Below are 13,178 nucleotides of genomic sequence, written 5' to 3' on the forward strand. Positions count from 1 at the left end.
ACGTTGCTCCAAATCAGGGACAGAGGGACGTGGCTCCAAATCAGGGACAGAGGGACGTGGCTCCAAATCAGGGACAGAGGGACGTTGCTCCAAATCAGGGACAGAGGGACGTTGCTCCAAATCAGGGACAGAGGGACGTTACTCCAAATCAGGGACAGAGGGACGTTGCTCCAAATCAGGGACAGTTGGGAGCTGTGATTTTATGCATTACAATAAAAATCCTTCTGTGTTCCCCTCTCCCCTAATACTTACCTCAGGGTACCCCTCTCTGTCCAGCAATGACCACGACTCTCTCAGTGGTCCACAATTCTCCTTCCTGATTGGCTGAGACACAGCAGTGATGCCATTGGCTGCTGCTGCTGTCAATTAAAGTCAGCTGAGAGAGGGGGCGGGGCCTGTGTAAATGGACAGTGAGCTGTGACTCGGCTCAATGGCCCCAATAGTAAGCTGCTTGCTGAGAGGGCACTAAACAGGAGGAGTGTGAAGTGCCGGTGGGGAACCCCAGAAGAGGAGGAGCCTGCAGTGATGTGGGGACCTCAGAAGAGGAGGAGCCTGCAGTGACGTGGGGACCTCAGAAGAGGAGGAGCCTGGAGAGACAAGGGGGACCTCAGAAGAGGAGGAGCCTGGAGCGATGATGGGGGACCCCAGAAGAGGAGGAGCCTGGAGTGATGATGGGGGACCCCAGAAGAGGAGGAGCCTGGAGTGATGATGGGGGACCCCAGAAGAGGAGGAGCCTGGAGTGATGATGGGGGACCCCAGAAGAGGAGGAGCCTGGAGTGATGATGGGGACCTCAGAAAAGGAGGAGCCTGGAGTGATGATGGGGGACCCCAGAAGAGGAGAAGCCTGGAGTGATGATGGGGACCTCAGAAGAGGAGGAGCCTGGAGTGATGATGGGGGACCCCAGAAGAGGAGGAGCCTGGAGTGATGATGGGGGACCCCAGAAGAGGAGGAGCCTGGAGTGATGATGGGGGACCCCAGAAGAGGAGGAGCCTGGAGTGATGATGGGGGACCCCAGAAGAGGAGGAGCCTGGAGTGATGATGGGGACCTCAGAAAAGGAGGAGCCTGGAGTGATGATGGGGACCTCAGAAGAGGAGGAGCCTGGAGTGATGATGGGGACCTCAGAAAAGGAGGAGCCTGGAGTGATGATGGGGACCTCAGAAGAGGAGGAGCCTGGAGTGATGATGGGGGACCCCAGAAGAGGAGGAGCCTGGAGTGATGATGGGGGACCCCAGAAGAGGAGGAGCCTGGAGTGATGATGGGGGACCCCAGAAGAGGAGAAGCCTGGAGTGATGATGGGGACCTCAGAAGAGGAGGAGCCTGGAGTGATGATGGGGGACCCCAGAAGAGGAGTAGCCTGGAGTGATGATGGGGACCTCAGAAGAGGAGGAGCCTGGAGTGATGATGGGGGACCCCAGAAGAGGAGAAGCCTGGAGTGATGATGGGGACCTCAGAAAAGGAGGAGCCTGGAGTGATGATGGGGGACCCCAGAAGAGGAGGAGCCTGGAGTGATGATGGGGGACCCCAGAAGAGGAGAAGCCTGGAGTGATGATGGGGACCTCAGAAGAGGAGGAGCCTGGAGTGATGATGGGGGACCCCAGAAGAGGAGGAGCCTGGAGTGATGATGGGGACCTCAGAAGAGGAGGAGCCTGGAGTGATGATGGGGGACCCCAGAAGAGGAGAAGCCTGGAGTGATGATGGGGACCTCAGAAGAGGAGTAGCCTGGAGTGATGATGGGGACCTCAGAAAAGGAGGAGCCTGGAGTGATGATGGGGACCTCAGAAGAGGAGGAGCCTGGAGTGATGATGGGGGACCCCAGAAGAGGAGGAGCCTGGAGTGATGATGGGGGACCCCAGAAGAGGAGGAGCCTGGAGTGATGATGGGGGACCCCAGAAGAGGAGAAGCCTGGAGTGATGATGGGGACCTCAGAAGAGGAGGAGCCTGGAGTGAGGTGGGGGACTCAAGAAAAGGAGGAGCCTGGAGTGATGATGGAGACCTCAGAAGAGGAGGAGCCTGGAGTGGGGGACCCGAGACGAGGAGGATTGGGGCTGCTATGTACAAATCCACTGCAGAGAGGAGGGAAGTAAATTATGCTTGTTATTTTTATAGAAAAAAAATATCAGACTTTCCAATCACTTTAAAGAGGAAGTAAAGTGTCATAAATATATTGTACCTATAGGTGAACCTATAATAAGACTGACATATAGGTGACCCTATAATAAGACTGACATATAGGTGAACCTATAATAAGACTGACATATAGGTGAACCTATAATAAGACTGACATATAGGTGACCCTATAATAAGACTGACATATAGGTGATCCTATAATAAGACTGACCTATAGGTGACCCTATAATAAGACTGACATATAGGTGACCCTATAATAAGACTGACATATAGGTGAACCTATAATAAGACTGACATATAGGTGAACCTATAATAAGACTGACATATAGGTGACCCTATAATAAGACTGACATATAGGTGAACCTATAATAAGACTGACATATAGGTGAACCTATAATAAGACTGACATATAGGTGACCCTATAATAAGACTGACATATAGGTGAACCTATAATAAGACTGACCTATAGGTGACCCTATAATAAGACTGACATATAGGTGAACCTATAATAAGACTGACATATAGGTGAACCTATAATAAGACTGACATATAGGTGATCCTATAATAAGACTGACCTATAGGTGACCCTATAATAAGACTTCCCTATAGGCAGTGTAAATATCTCCTAAATGTGTGCCGTTTTCGCAGACGCGTGCGTGGGAGTGACGCCACGCGGCTCCAGCCAGTCACACAGCCGGAATCTGTGGGGACAACAAAGGCTTGGCTTGCAGGTAAGTGTCACATAATGTGCTAGTATGCGATGCCCCTCCCCCACATATTATACCTTTCCTTTGACGGTATAATAATCAGAGTTTACTTCCTATTTTAGTTTTTTCTGTAAAGGGACACCTCCCTCATTTTTATAATTGTTTCCATTCTGTATTCAGAAAGTTCATATTTCCACTAAGCACAGAAATGATATATTGGAGGATTGCGCCCCCTGGGGGCTGGTCTGGGATACATCCCATAGTTATATACTTACATAGTTATGTAGCGCTGACCCCCCGAAGGAGCTGCTGGTTAGATTTGGGCTCACCGTTACCCTCCGTTCTCCTCGTTGTACGTCTCGGGGTGTCTCGGGGGGTCCCGTGGTATATGCCCAGTAACTCGAGAGACCGACAACCGATCCACTGGAATGGATTTTATTTGCACAACGTAGACCATGAGCCGTCTCTCAGTATAGGATCCGAGGGCTGGGAAGGAAGTTCAGGTACTCTTATGCCGCGTACACACCATCAGACTATCCGGCGGACAATCCCCCCGCGTGTGTGGGCTCCGGCGGACAATCCCCCCGTGTGTGTGGGCTCCGGTGGACAATCCCCCCGTGTGTGTGGGCTCCGGCGGACAATCCCCCCGTGTGTGGGCTCCGCCGGACAATCCCCCCGTGTGTGGGCTCCGGCGGACAATCCCCCCGTGTGTGGGCTCCGGCGGACAATCCCCCCGTGTGTGTGGGCTCCGGCGGACAATCCCCCCGTGTGTGGGCTCCGCCGGACAATCCCCCCGTGTGTGGGCTCCGCCGGACAATCCCCCCGTGTGTGTGGGCTCCGGCGGACAATCCCCCCGTGTGTGGGCTCCGCCGGACAATCCCCCCGTGTGTGGGCTCCGGCGGACAATCCCCCCGTGTGTGGGCTCCGCCGGACAATCCCCCCGTGTGTGTGGGCTCCGGCGGACAATCCCCCCGTGTGTGGGCTCCGCCGGACAATCCCCCCGTGTGTGGGCTCCGCCGGACAATCCCCCCGTGTGTGTGGGCTCCGGCGGACAATCCCCCCGTGTGTGGGCTCCGCCGGACAATCCCCCCGTGTGTGGGCTCCGCCGGACAATCCCCCCGTGTGTGGGCTCCGGCGGACAATCCCCCCGTGTGTGTGGGCTCCGGCGGACAATCCCCCCGTGTGTGGGCTCCGCCGGACAATCCCCCCGTGTGTGGGCTCCGGCGGACAATCCCCCCGTGTGTATGGGCTCCGGCGGACAATCCCCCCGTGTGTGGGCTCCGCCGGACAATCCCCCCGTGTGTGTGGGCTCCGCCGGACAATCCCCCCGTGTGTGGGCTCCGGCGGACAATCCCCCCGTGTGTGGGCTCCGGCAGACAATCCCCCCGCGTGTGAGTCCGGCAGACAATCCGCCTGTCTGTGTGCGAGTCCGCTGGACTTTTGAAATTAACGGACTTGCCCGCGCCCGGAGGAAAGTCTGTTCATTTTGGGACTAGCGAAGGAAGTGAATGTCGCCGCCTCCATCTCCAAGATTGACACTTCGCTGGCCCCTCACCTGGTATGGACTTAAAGGGGAAACCTTACGCCAAAAAAAACGGCGTGGGGGTCCCCCCACAGTCCATATCAAACCCTTATCTGAGCACGCTACCCGGCCGGTCAAGAAAGGGGGTGGGGACGAGCGAGCGCCCCCCCCCCCCTCCTGAGCCGTACCAGGCTGCGTGTCCTCAACATAGGGGGTGCTTTGGGGAAGGGGCCGACTCTGGACGGCTGCCGTATATTAACAAGCTACAAGGGGCTCTGTAGACAGTAAAAAGAGAGTAGCGCCATCTAAGTGCAGCGCCATCTAATGCCGCGTCCACACAAATTAAACAATCGGGTGGAAAAGTCCGGCAAACTCAAGTCCGCCGGACAATCCCCCCGTGTGTAGCCTCCGGCGGACATTTTTTACCCGAAAGTACGGCGGACTTAGAAAGTAGTTTTGCACTCCAATCTTCCCGCCGGACTTGCATTTCGGCGGACAATCCAGCCGTGCGTATGCCAGTCCGCCGTACTTTTGAAATGAACGGACTTTTCCCGCCCGGAGAAAAGTCCGCTCATTTTGAGCACGTCTTCAGGTAGGCGGGGCCGCGAAGGATGCTTCGCTGGCCCCGCCACCTGGTATGGACTTAAAGGGGAACCCTAAGGCCGTAAAAAATCGGCGCGGGGGTCCCCCCCAGGTCCACATCAGACCCTTGTCCGAGCACGCTACCCAGCCGGCCAGAAAAGGGGGGACGAGCAAGCGCCCCCCCCCCCCTCCTGAGCCGTACCAGGCCGCGTGCCCTCAACATGGTGGGTGCCTTGGGGAGGGGGGGGCGCGCGACCCCCCCACCCCTAAGCACCTTGTCCCTATGTTGATGAGGACAAGGGCCTCTTCCCGACAACCCTGGCCGTTGGTTGTCGGGGTCTGCGGGCGGGGGGCTTATCGGAATCCAGGCACCCCCTTTAATAAGGGGGCCCCCGGATACCGGCCCCCCACCCTATGTGAATGAGTATGGGGTGCAATGTAAATAAAACACAACACACAAGGGTTTAAAATAATTTATTGCACAGCTCTGGGGGTCTTCTTCCATCTTGGGGGGGTCTTCTTGCCGGACTGAGATGTTGACTCAACGCTCTCTCTGGCCGCAATGACAGGGACGCGGCGTCGTGCGACTTATATTATTATTATTATACAGGTTTTATAATGCGCCAACAGTTTGCTCAGCGCTTTACAACATGAGGGCAGACATTACAGTTACATTACAATTTGGTACAAGAGGAATCGGAGGGCCCGGCTCGTTAGAGCTTACAATCTAAAAAGCCTCCTCTGGGACTCTGAATCATAAGGGGCGGGGACATCACCTGGCGATGTCCCTATATAAGTCGCCGCACGCCGCGTCCCTGTCATTGCGGCCAGAGAGAGCGACGAGTCAACATCTGAAGAACAGAAGGCGGCGAAGACAGCGGCGACAGAAGACCGGGCCACCGCCAGTAAAAGAGCTGGAAGAAGGAGCGGAAGGCCCGGCAAGAAGAACCGAAGAAGAAAGCCGGGCTCCTCCGCTAGTAAAAGAGCAGAAGATAGAGGAGGAGTCCGGCGAGAAGACCCCCTCAAGATGGAAGAAGACCCCCGGAGCTGTGCAATAAATTATTTTTAACCCTTGTGTGTTGTGTTTTATTTACATTTTTTTCACAGGTGAATGGGTAGTGGTACATTGTACCCCATACTCATTCACATAGGTGGGGGGCCGGTATCCGGGGGCCCCCTTATTAAAGGGGGCTCCCAGATTCCTATAAGCCCCGGGCCCGCAGACCCCGACAACCAATGGCCAGGGTTGTCGGGAAGAGGCCCTTGTCCTCATCAACATGGGGACAAGGTGCTTTGGGGTGGGGGGGCTGCACAGCCACCCCTTCCCCAAAGCACCCCCCATGTTTAGGGTACGCAGCCTGGTACGGCTCAGGAGGGGGCGCTCGCTCGTCCCCACCCCCTTTCCTGACTGGCTGGGCTGCGTGCCTGGATAAGGGTCTGATATGGACTTAGGGGGGGACTTCCCCTTTAAGTCCATACCAGGTGACGGGGCCAGCGACGTGTCAATCTCGCCGCCGTAGGTGGAGACATTGACTTCCTTCGCTAGTCCCGTCTACCTGGAGCCGCGCTCCAAATGAACGGACTTTCCTCCGTGTGCGGGCAAGTCCGTTCATTTCAAAAGTATGGCGGATAGTCTGTTGGAAAAGTCCCGTGTGTGGGCAGGTCCGCTCGTTTGGACAGTCCGGCGGACTTTACGGCGGTTTGTCCGGTGGAAGTGCGCCGGATAGTCTGATCGTGTGTACGCGGCACTAGTGTCAAAGTCAATAATGAACAACTCTCTTACTTTGACTGCATCCACAGAATAGCCAATCACAGCTGGAGGATCACTCGGGTTGGACAGTCCCTCTCTTACAAGGCCTAGCAGCCAATAAGGAGCTTCCTCAGGAACAAAGTCTCCGCAACAGAGGTTGTTGTAGAACACGTAGGGGAACTCTCGCAGGATATCTGGATCTCTCAGCCAGCTTGGCGATACCCACAAGACTGGATTCTCTTGGGTACTTCAGCCCCACCAGGCCCTTACTAAGAAACCAACCCGTAGGTGGCCTTCTTCTGAAGAGTCCTTCCCTGGAATGCTATGAAGTCACTGGGTCTCCCCCGAACCGGAGACGGCACCGGACCACCTCGGAATCCTCCTTTAGTTTCCTTGCCTCGGGCTCGCCAGCCATGTGCTTCCATTGTGGAGACTCTTCTAAACATAAATCCATTAGTGTTAGGACTGCAAGTATACACCGAGTGCCGTGAGGAGGCCTTGCAGCTTATGCATGCGTTTGCAAATGTGTGATAACTAAACCCCCCGCTTTTAACGCAGACTGTTGGACGGGTTCATTTGGTCAGTTAGCAGACTGGTTGGTGAGTTGAGCCGTGGTATGTTCTCTTTGTTATTCATGTGTCTGCCCTTCCATGTGCTCCTTGCTGTGAAGGCCAGTAATAGGTGGGGGCAGGGACCTTTTAGTTTGTTACTGGACTTTGGTACAGCCTATAGGCCAGTGATGGCGAACCTTGGCACCCCAGATGTTTTGGAACTACATTTCCCATGATGCTCCACTACACTGCAGAGTGCATGAGCATCATGAGAAATGTAGTGCCAAAACATCTGGGGTGCCAAGGTTCGCCATCACTGCTATAGGCAATGGGGGATTGCGCCTCCTAGAGGCTGGTCTTTGGTACAAACTACAGGCAATGGGGGATTGCGCCTCCTAGAGGCTGGTCTTGGGTACAAACTACAGGCAATGGGGGATTGCGCCTCCTAGAGGCTGGTCTGGGGTACAGACTGTAGACAGTGGGGGGATTGCACCTCCTAGAGGCTGGTCTTGGGTACAAACTACAGGCAATGGGGGATTGCGCCTCCTAGAGGCTGGTCTGGGGTACAGACTGTAGACAGTGGGGGGATTGCACCTCCTAGAGGCTGGTCTGGAGTTGACAGAAACTACTGCAAAGAGGCCGCAGGAGATCAGCAGATCTGAGATGTAAGAAGAGAGAAAATGAAGGTGAAAATAAGAGTTTTGTTTAGAAATGATGCCGAGCACAGAGAACATGAATGTCATCCAGTCCGGGCTATCATTGTAGCATATTATCTTCTCCCTTTGTTCTGCCCTCTGCTGGGGTATCAGATGGGACAGAATCTATTGTTTATTTTCCCTCCAGTGTTTGCAGGTCACAAGGTCCTGAACCATCAGGTTCCTCTACTGAAGTATCAACTCCCCAGACTGACCACACATCCTCCAGATCCACTATCACCAATTTTCATGTCAAACGTCAGCCGAATGTCCTTCCTGCCACCGATCTCCCAGAATATATCATCTCTTACTTCTAGAGGAGCGTGCCTTCAGGGGCACTCTACCTAAGCATTTGCCAGTGGTCTACTACCCAGCCAACTAGATTGGGGGTTCAGGATACTCTACCTAGGGGGTCTCCAATGGTCTAATATCCAATCAATCAGAATGGGGGTTCAAGTTACTCTACCTAGAGGGTCTCCAACAGTCGGATAGCCCGTCAATTAGACTGGGAGTTCAGGGCACTCTACTAGGAGGACCCCAATGGTCTAATATCCCACCAATCAGACTGGGGGTTCAGGATACTCTACCTAGGAGGACCCCAATGGTCTAATATCCCACCAATCAGACGGGGGTTCAGGATACTCTACCTAGGAGGTTTCCAATGGTCTGCTATCCCATCAATAAGACTGGGAATTCAGAAAACTCTACCTAGGGGGTCTCCAATGGTCTAAGATGCCACCAATCAGAATGAGAGATTAGCTTACTCTACCTAGGGGGTCCCCAATGGTCTAATATCCCACTAATCAGGCTGGAGATTCAGGGTACCCTAGGTAGGGGGTCTTCAATAGTCTGATATCCCACCAATCAGACTGGGAGTACAAGGTACTCTACCTAGGGGGTCCCCAATGATCTGATATCCCACCAATCAGACTGGGAGTACAGGGTACTCTGGAGGAGGTTCCCACTGGTGTTGTAACCTTGAAATCAGTCTGGGAGTTTAAAGTACTCCATCTAGGGTGTCCCCAATGGTACAATATACCCCTAAATCCGTCTGGGGGTTTGGGGCACTCCACCGAGTGGTCTCCCACCAATCCATGTGCTAGTTTGGGGTACTCCACTTAGGAGGGTCCCCACTGATTTCATATGCCGTGTGCTATTTTGGGGAACTCCATTGAGGGGGTTGGTCCTCACTGGTATAGTATCCCTGAAACCAGGGTGGTAGTATGGGGTACTTCATCTAGTGGGGTCCCCACTAGTATAGCACTCCCTAAAGCACACATATGGATTTGAAGTACTCCACCTAAAGAATCTTCCACCAATCAGTTTGGGGGTTTTGGGTATTCCACCAATCAGTCTGGGGATTTGGGGTACTCCTAGGAGGGTATCCACTGGTATAGTATCCCTGAAATCTGTGTGGAGGGGTTGAAGTACTCCAGTTAGGGGTCTCCCCCCTATCAGTCTGGGGGTTTGGGATACTAATGGAGTAATATTCTTTAAATCAGTCTCAGAGTTTTGGGGTGACAACATTTGTCCCTGTCTCCTAATTGTGTTCCTGCGTTGTCACCCTGCCCTGTATGGAGGCTGCAAGTGGTTGTCTCCGCACACATTACACAGACATGGTCCACTGATGTCACCACCAGGAAACCCGTCCAGAGAAATGCTATTCAGCCATTGACAGGAACTGCTGCAAGGAGGTTGCAGAAGATCAGCAGTACTGAGAAATATTCTTTTAATCAGTCTCAGAGTTTTGGGGAGCTGCACCTCGGGGGTCACGAAGCAATGCACCTGTGTGAAGAAGCTGTGATGGAAGCTGTGATCCCACGACTCAGGTCACATACTGATTCTGGTCTGTAGTTTAATGAATAGGTCACTATTTCTTAGAATCGGCATGCGTCAGGGAATGTAAGCTTCCATCACATCCTTGGCACACAGGCCTCATAGAAAAGGTTCTGCAGGATAAGTGCAAATTATCAGAGTGTGGTCATGACTCTACCCCTGGGGGATGGGGGTCCTCTCACATCTGCCCCAGGGAGGGTCATCTCTGCACCATGATTTGATAGTCAGTCTACACTGAATCTCCAAGCACTTCACCAAGAATTGTCAGGGCTTGTGTGACTTAGGAGCCATTTCTGCCGTGACTTGGCATCGGTGGGATCTGCCCCCGGTGACCATCATGGAGGAGAAGTGACTCAAGGCGCTTGGAATGTTCTGTAGACAAATAATTCTTCTTATTGGGAGAAAACAAAACACTTTCCTTCAATGTTTTCATTTGTCAATTTGTTTTTTGTGCTTTCACATCCCTTCCATTTCCTCAGCGGTATATTTAAAGATGGCGGCCACTAGGTCAAGAGACCTTGGCATTTCCTTGAGACTGGCCAAGGTTTCCTGTAGATGGGGAGGGGAAAGAGGTGACAGGAATGGGACGGGATGGGAAGGGAGGTTTCCTGTCTCCATTTATATCCACTTCATCAGTCGTAGGATCAGGCGAGAGATGCACTGAGGCCAGGAGCTCGGCAGGCGGGTGAGTGGTGGGCTCTGTGTTCATCATGGTGGGGAGGTTGGTAGAGGGCATTGTGGGCTCTGTGTTCATCATGGTGGGGAGGTTGGTAGAGGGCATTGTGGGCTCTGTGTTCATCATGGTGGGGAGGTTGGTGGAGGTTGTTGTGGGCTCTGTGTTCATCATGGTGGGGAAGATTGGTGGAGGGCATTGTGGGCTCTGTGTTCATCATGGTGGGGAGGTTGGTGGAGGTTTTTGTGGGCTCTGTGTTCATCATGGTGGGGAGGTTGGTAGAGGGCATTGTGGGCTCTGTGTTCATCATGGTGGGGAGGTTGGTAGAGGGCATTGTGGGCTCTGTGTTCATCATGGTGGGGAGGTTGGTGGAGGTTGTTGTGGGCTCTGTGTTCATCATGGTGGGGAGGTTGGTAGAGGGCATTGTGGGCTCTGTGTTCATCATGGTGGGGAGGTTGGTAGAGGGCATTGTGGGCTCTGTGTTCATCATGGTGAGGAGGTTGGTAGAGGGCATTGTGGGCTCTGTGTTCATCATGGTGGGGAGGTTGGTAGAGGGCATTGTGGGCTCTGTGTTCATCATGGTGGGGAGGTTGGTAGAGGGCATTGTGGGCTCTGTGTTCATCATGGTGGGGAGGTTGGTAGAGGGCATTGTGGGCTCTGTGTTCATCATGGTGGGGAGGTTGGTGGAGGTTGTTGTGGGCTCTGTGTTCATCATGGTGGGGAGGTTGGTAGAGGGCATTGTGGGCTCTGTGTTCATCATGGTGGGGAGGTTGGTAGAGGGCATTGTGGGCTCTGTGTTCATCATGGTGAGGAGGTTGGTAGAGGGCATTGTGGGCTCTGTGTTCATCATGGTGGGGAGGTTGGTGGAGGTCATTGTGGGCTCTGTGTTCATCATGGTGGGGAGGTTGGTGGAGGTCATTGTGGGCTCCGCGTTCATCATGGTGGGGAGGTTGGTGGAGGTCATTGTGGACTCCGCGTTCATCATGGTGGGGAGGTTGGTGGAGGTCGTTGTGGGCTCCGCATTCATCATGGTGGGGAGGTTGGTGGAGGTCATTGTGGGCTCCGCGTTCATCATGGTGGGGAGGTTGGTGGAGGTCGTTGTGGGCTCTGTATTCATCATGGTGGGGAGGTTGGTGGAGGTCGTTGTGGGCTCTGTATTCATCATGGTGGGGAGGTTGGTGGAGGTTGGTTGTGTCCCGTAGATTCTGGGGTGAGTGGATGGAGTTGTTGGTGCAGGGAATACGGTACAGGCAGAGGAGGAAATACGGGATCAGTGGGACTGATAACTCTTTGTGTGCCGGAGGGAACGGCCGCTGTGTGTAAAGGTTTCCTGTGCTGACAGAGAAGGGAGGAAAGATGAGGGGGGAGCACTGAGCAGCTGCAGGATGCTGGGAGTTGTAGTCCCATGTCATGGAGTGATGATCTACCAATAGGGGGGAATTCTGGATGGAGGCCAGACATTAATCATTGCACGCCGGGTCCGGGGGATTATGGGAAAGGCTGAAGAGGTGGCAGCCATGATGGATCTGCCATGTATGGGCTCTCCGGGTGTAATGCCACCATTCCAGGATTAAATGACCAATCAGAGCACAAGGCTAGAATGGCGGCAGATTGGGAATCGGTGCGTTATTTTACATGAAATGTGCAGACAGTACGACGGGAAACGCGATAGAGAGGAAATCAGAACGATTGTCCCAATATTCAGACCGGCCAACCGCAAATCGGTCCACCAATCCACACACAGCAGATTCCCGAATATCTTCCACGTGTGGGTGACAGCGATCAATATTATCAACCAATCACGGGCAAGATGTCCTTACTTTGTATAAATAAAATGTACACCAAGATTAAGGGTTATTAGTGCTGTACCCCAAGGATCAGTGTTATTAGTGGTGTACCCCAAGGATCTGTATTATTAGTGGTGTACCCCAAGGATCCATGTTATTAGTGGTGTACCCCAAGGATCCATGTTATTAGTGGTGTACCCCAAGGATCAGTGTGTTATTATTGCTGTACCCCAAGGATCCGTGTTGTTGTTGCTGTACCCCAAGGATCAGTGTTGTTATTGCTGTACCTCAAGAATCAGTGTTATTAGTGGTGTACCCCAAGCATCAGTGTTATTAGTGGTGTACCCAAAGGATCAGTGTTATTAGTGGTGTACCCAAAGGATCCGTATTATTGGTGGTGTACCCCAAGGATCAGTGTTATTAGTGGTGTACCCCAAGGATCAGTGTTATTAGTGGTGTACCCCAAGGATCCGTATTATTAGTGGTGTACCCCAAGGATCCGTATTATTAGTGGTGTACCCCAAGGATCAGTGTTATTAGTGGTGTACCCAAAGGATCCATATTATTGGTGGTGTACCCCAAGGATCAGTGTTATTAGTGGTGTACCCCAAGGATCAGTGTTATTAGTGGTGTACCCCAAGGATCCGTATTATTAGTGGTGTACCCCAAGGATCCGTATTATTAGTGGTGTACCCCAAGGATCAGTGTTATTAGTGGTGTACCCAAAGGATCCATATTATTGGTGGTGTACCCCAAGGATCAGTGTTATTAGTGGTGTACCCCAAGGATCAGTGTTATTAGTGGTGTACCCCAAGGATCCGTATTATTAGTGGTGTACCCCAAGGATCCGTATTATTAGTGGTGTACCCCAAGGATCAGTGTTATTAGTGGTGTACCCCAAGGATCAGTGTTATTAGTGGTGTACCCCAAGGTCCAGTGTTATTAG

The 13,178-nt window shown here is 53.1% G+C and overlaps 1 protein-coding gene across 1 annotated transcript in view; it reads left to right on the top strand.

Annotated features, from left to right (window-relative positions):
- Positions 1 to 10,385: 10,385 nt before the first annotated feature.
- Positions 10,386 to 13,178, top strand: part of LOC143941199 (exocyst complex component 3-like protein 2) — a 95,984-nt gene continuing 93,191 nt past the window's right edge. Inside the window, exon 1 of the mRNA XM_077463234.1 lies at positions 10,386 to 10,457. The gene's annotated coding sequence lies outside the window, so the exon portion shown is untranslated. The remainder of the gene's footprint in view (positions 10,458 to 13,178) is intronic.

This window comes from Lithobates pipiens, unplaced genomic scaffold (assembly GCF_037356315.1).
Source record: "Lithobates pipiens isolate NorthernLeopardFrog02 unplaced genomic scaffold, aLitPip1_a1.2 Scaffold_3, whole genome shotgun sequence".
NCBI classification, from domain to species: domain Eukaryota; kingdom Metazoa; phylum Chordata; class Amphibia; order Anura; family Ranidae; genus Lithobates; species Lithobates pipiens.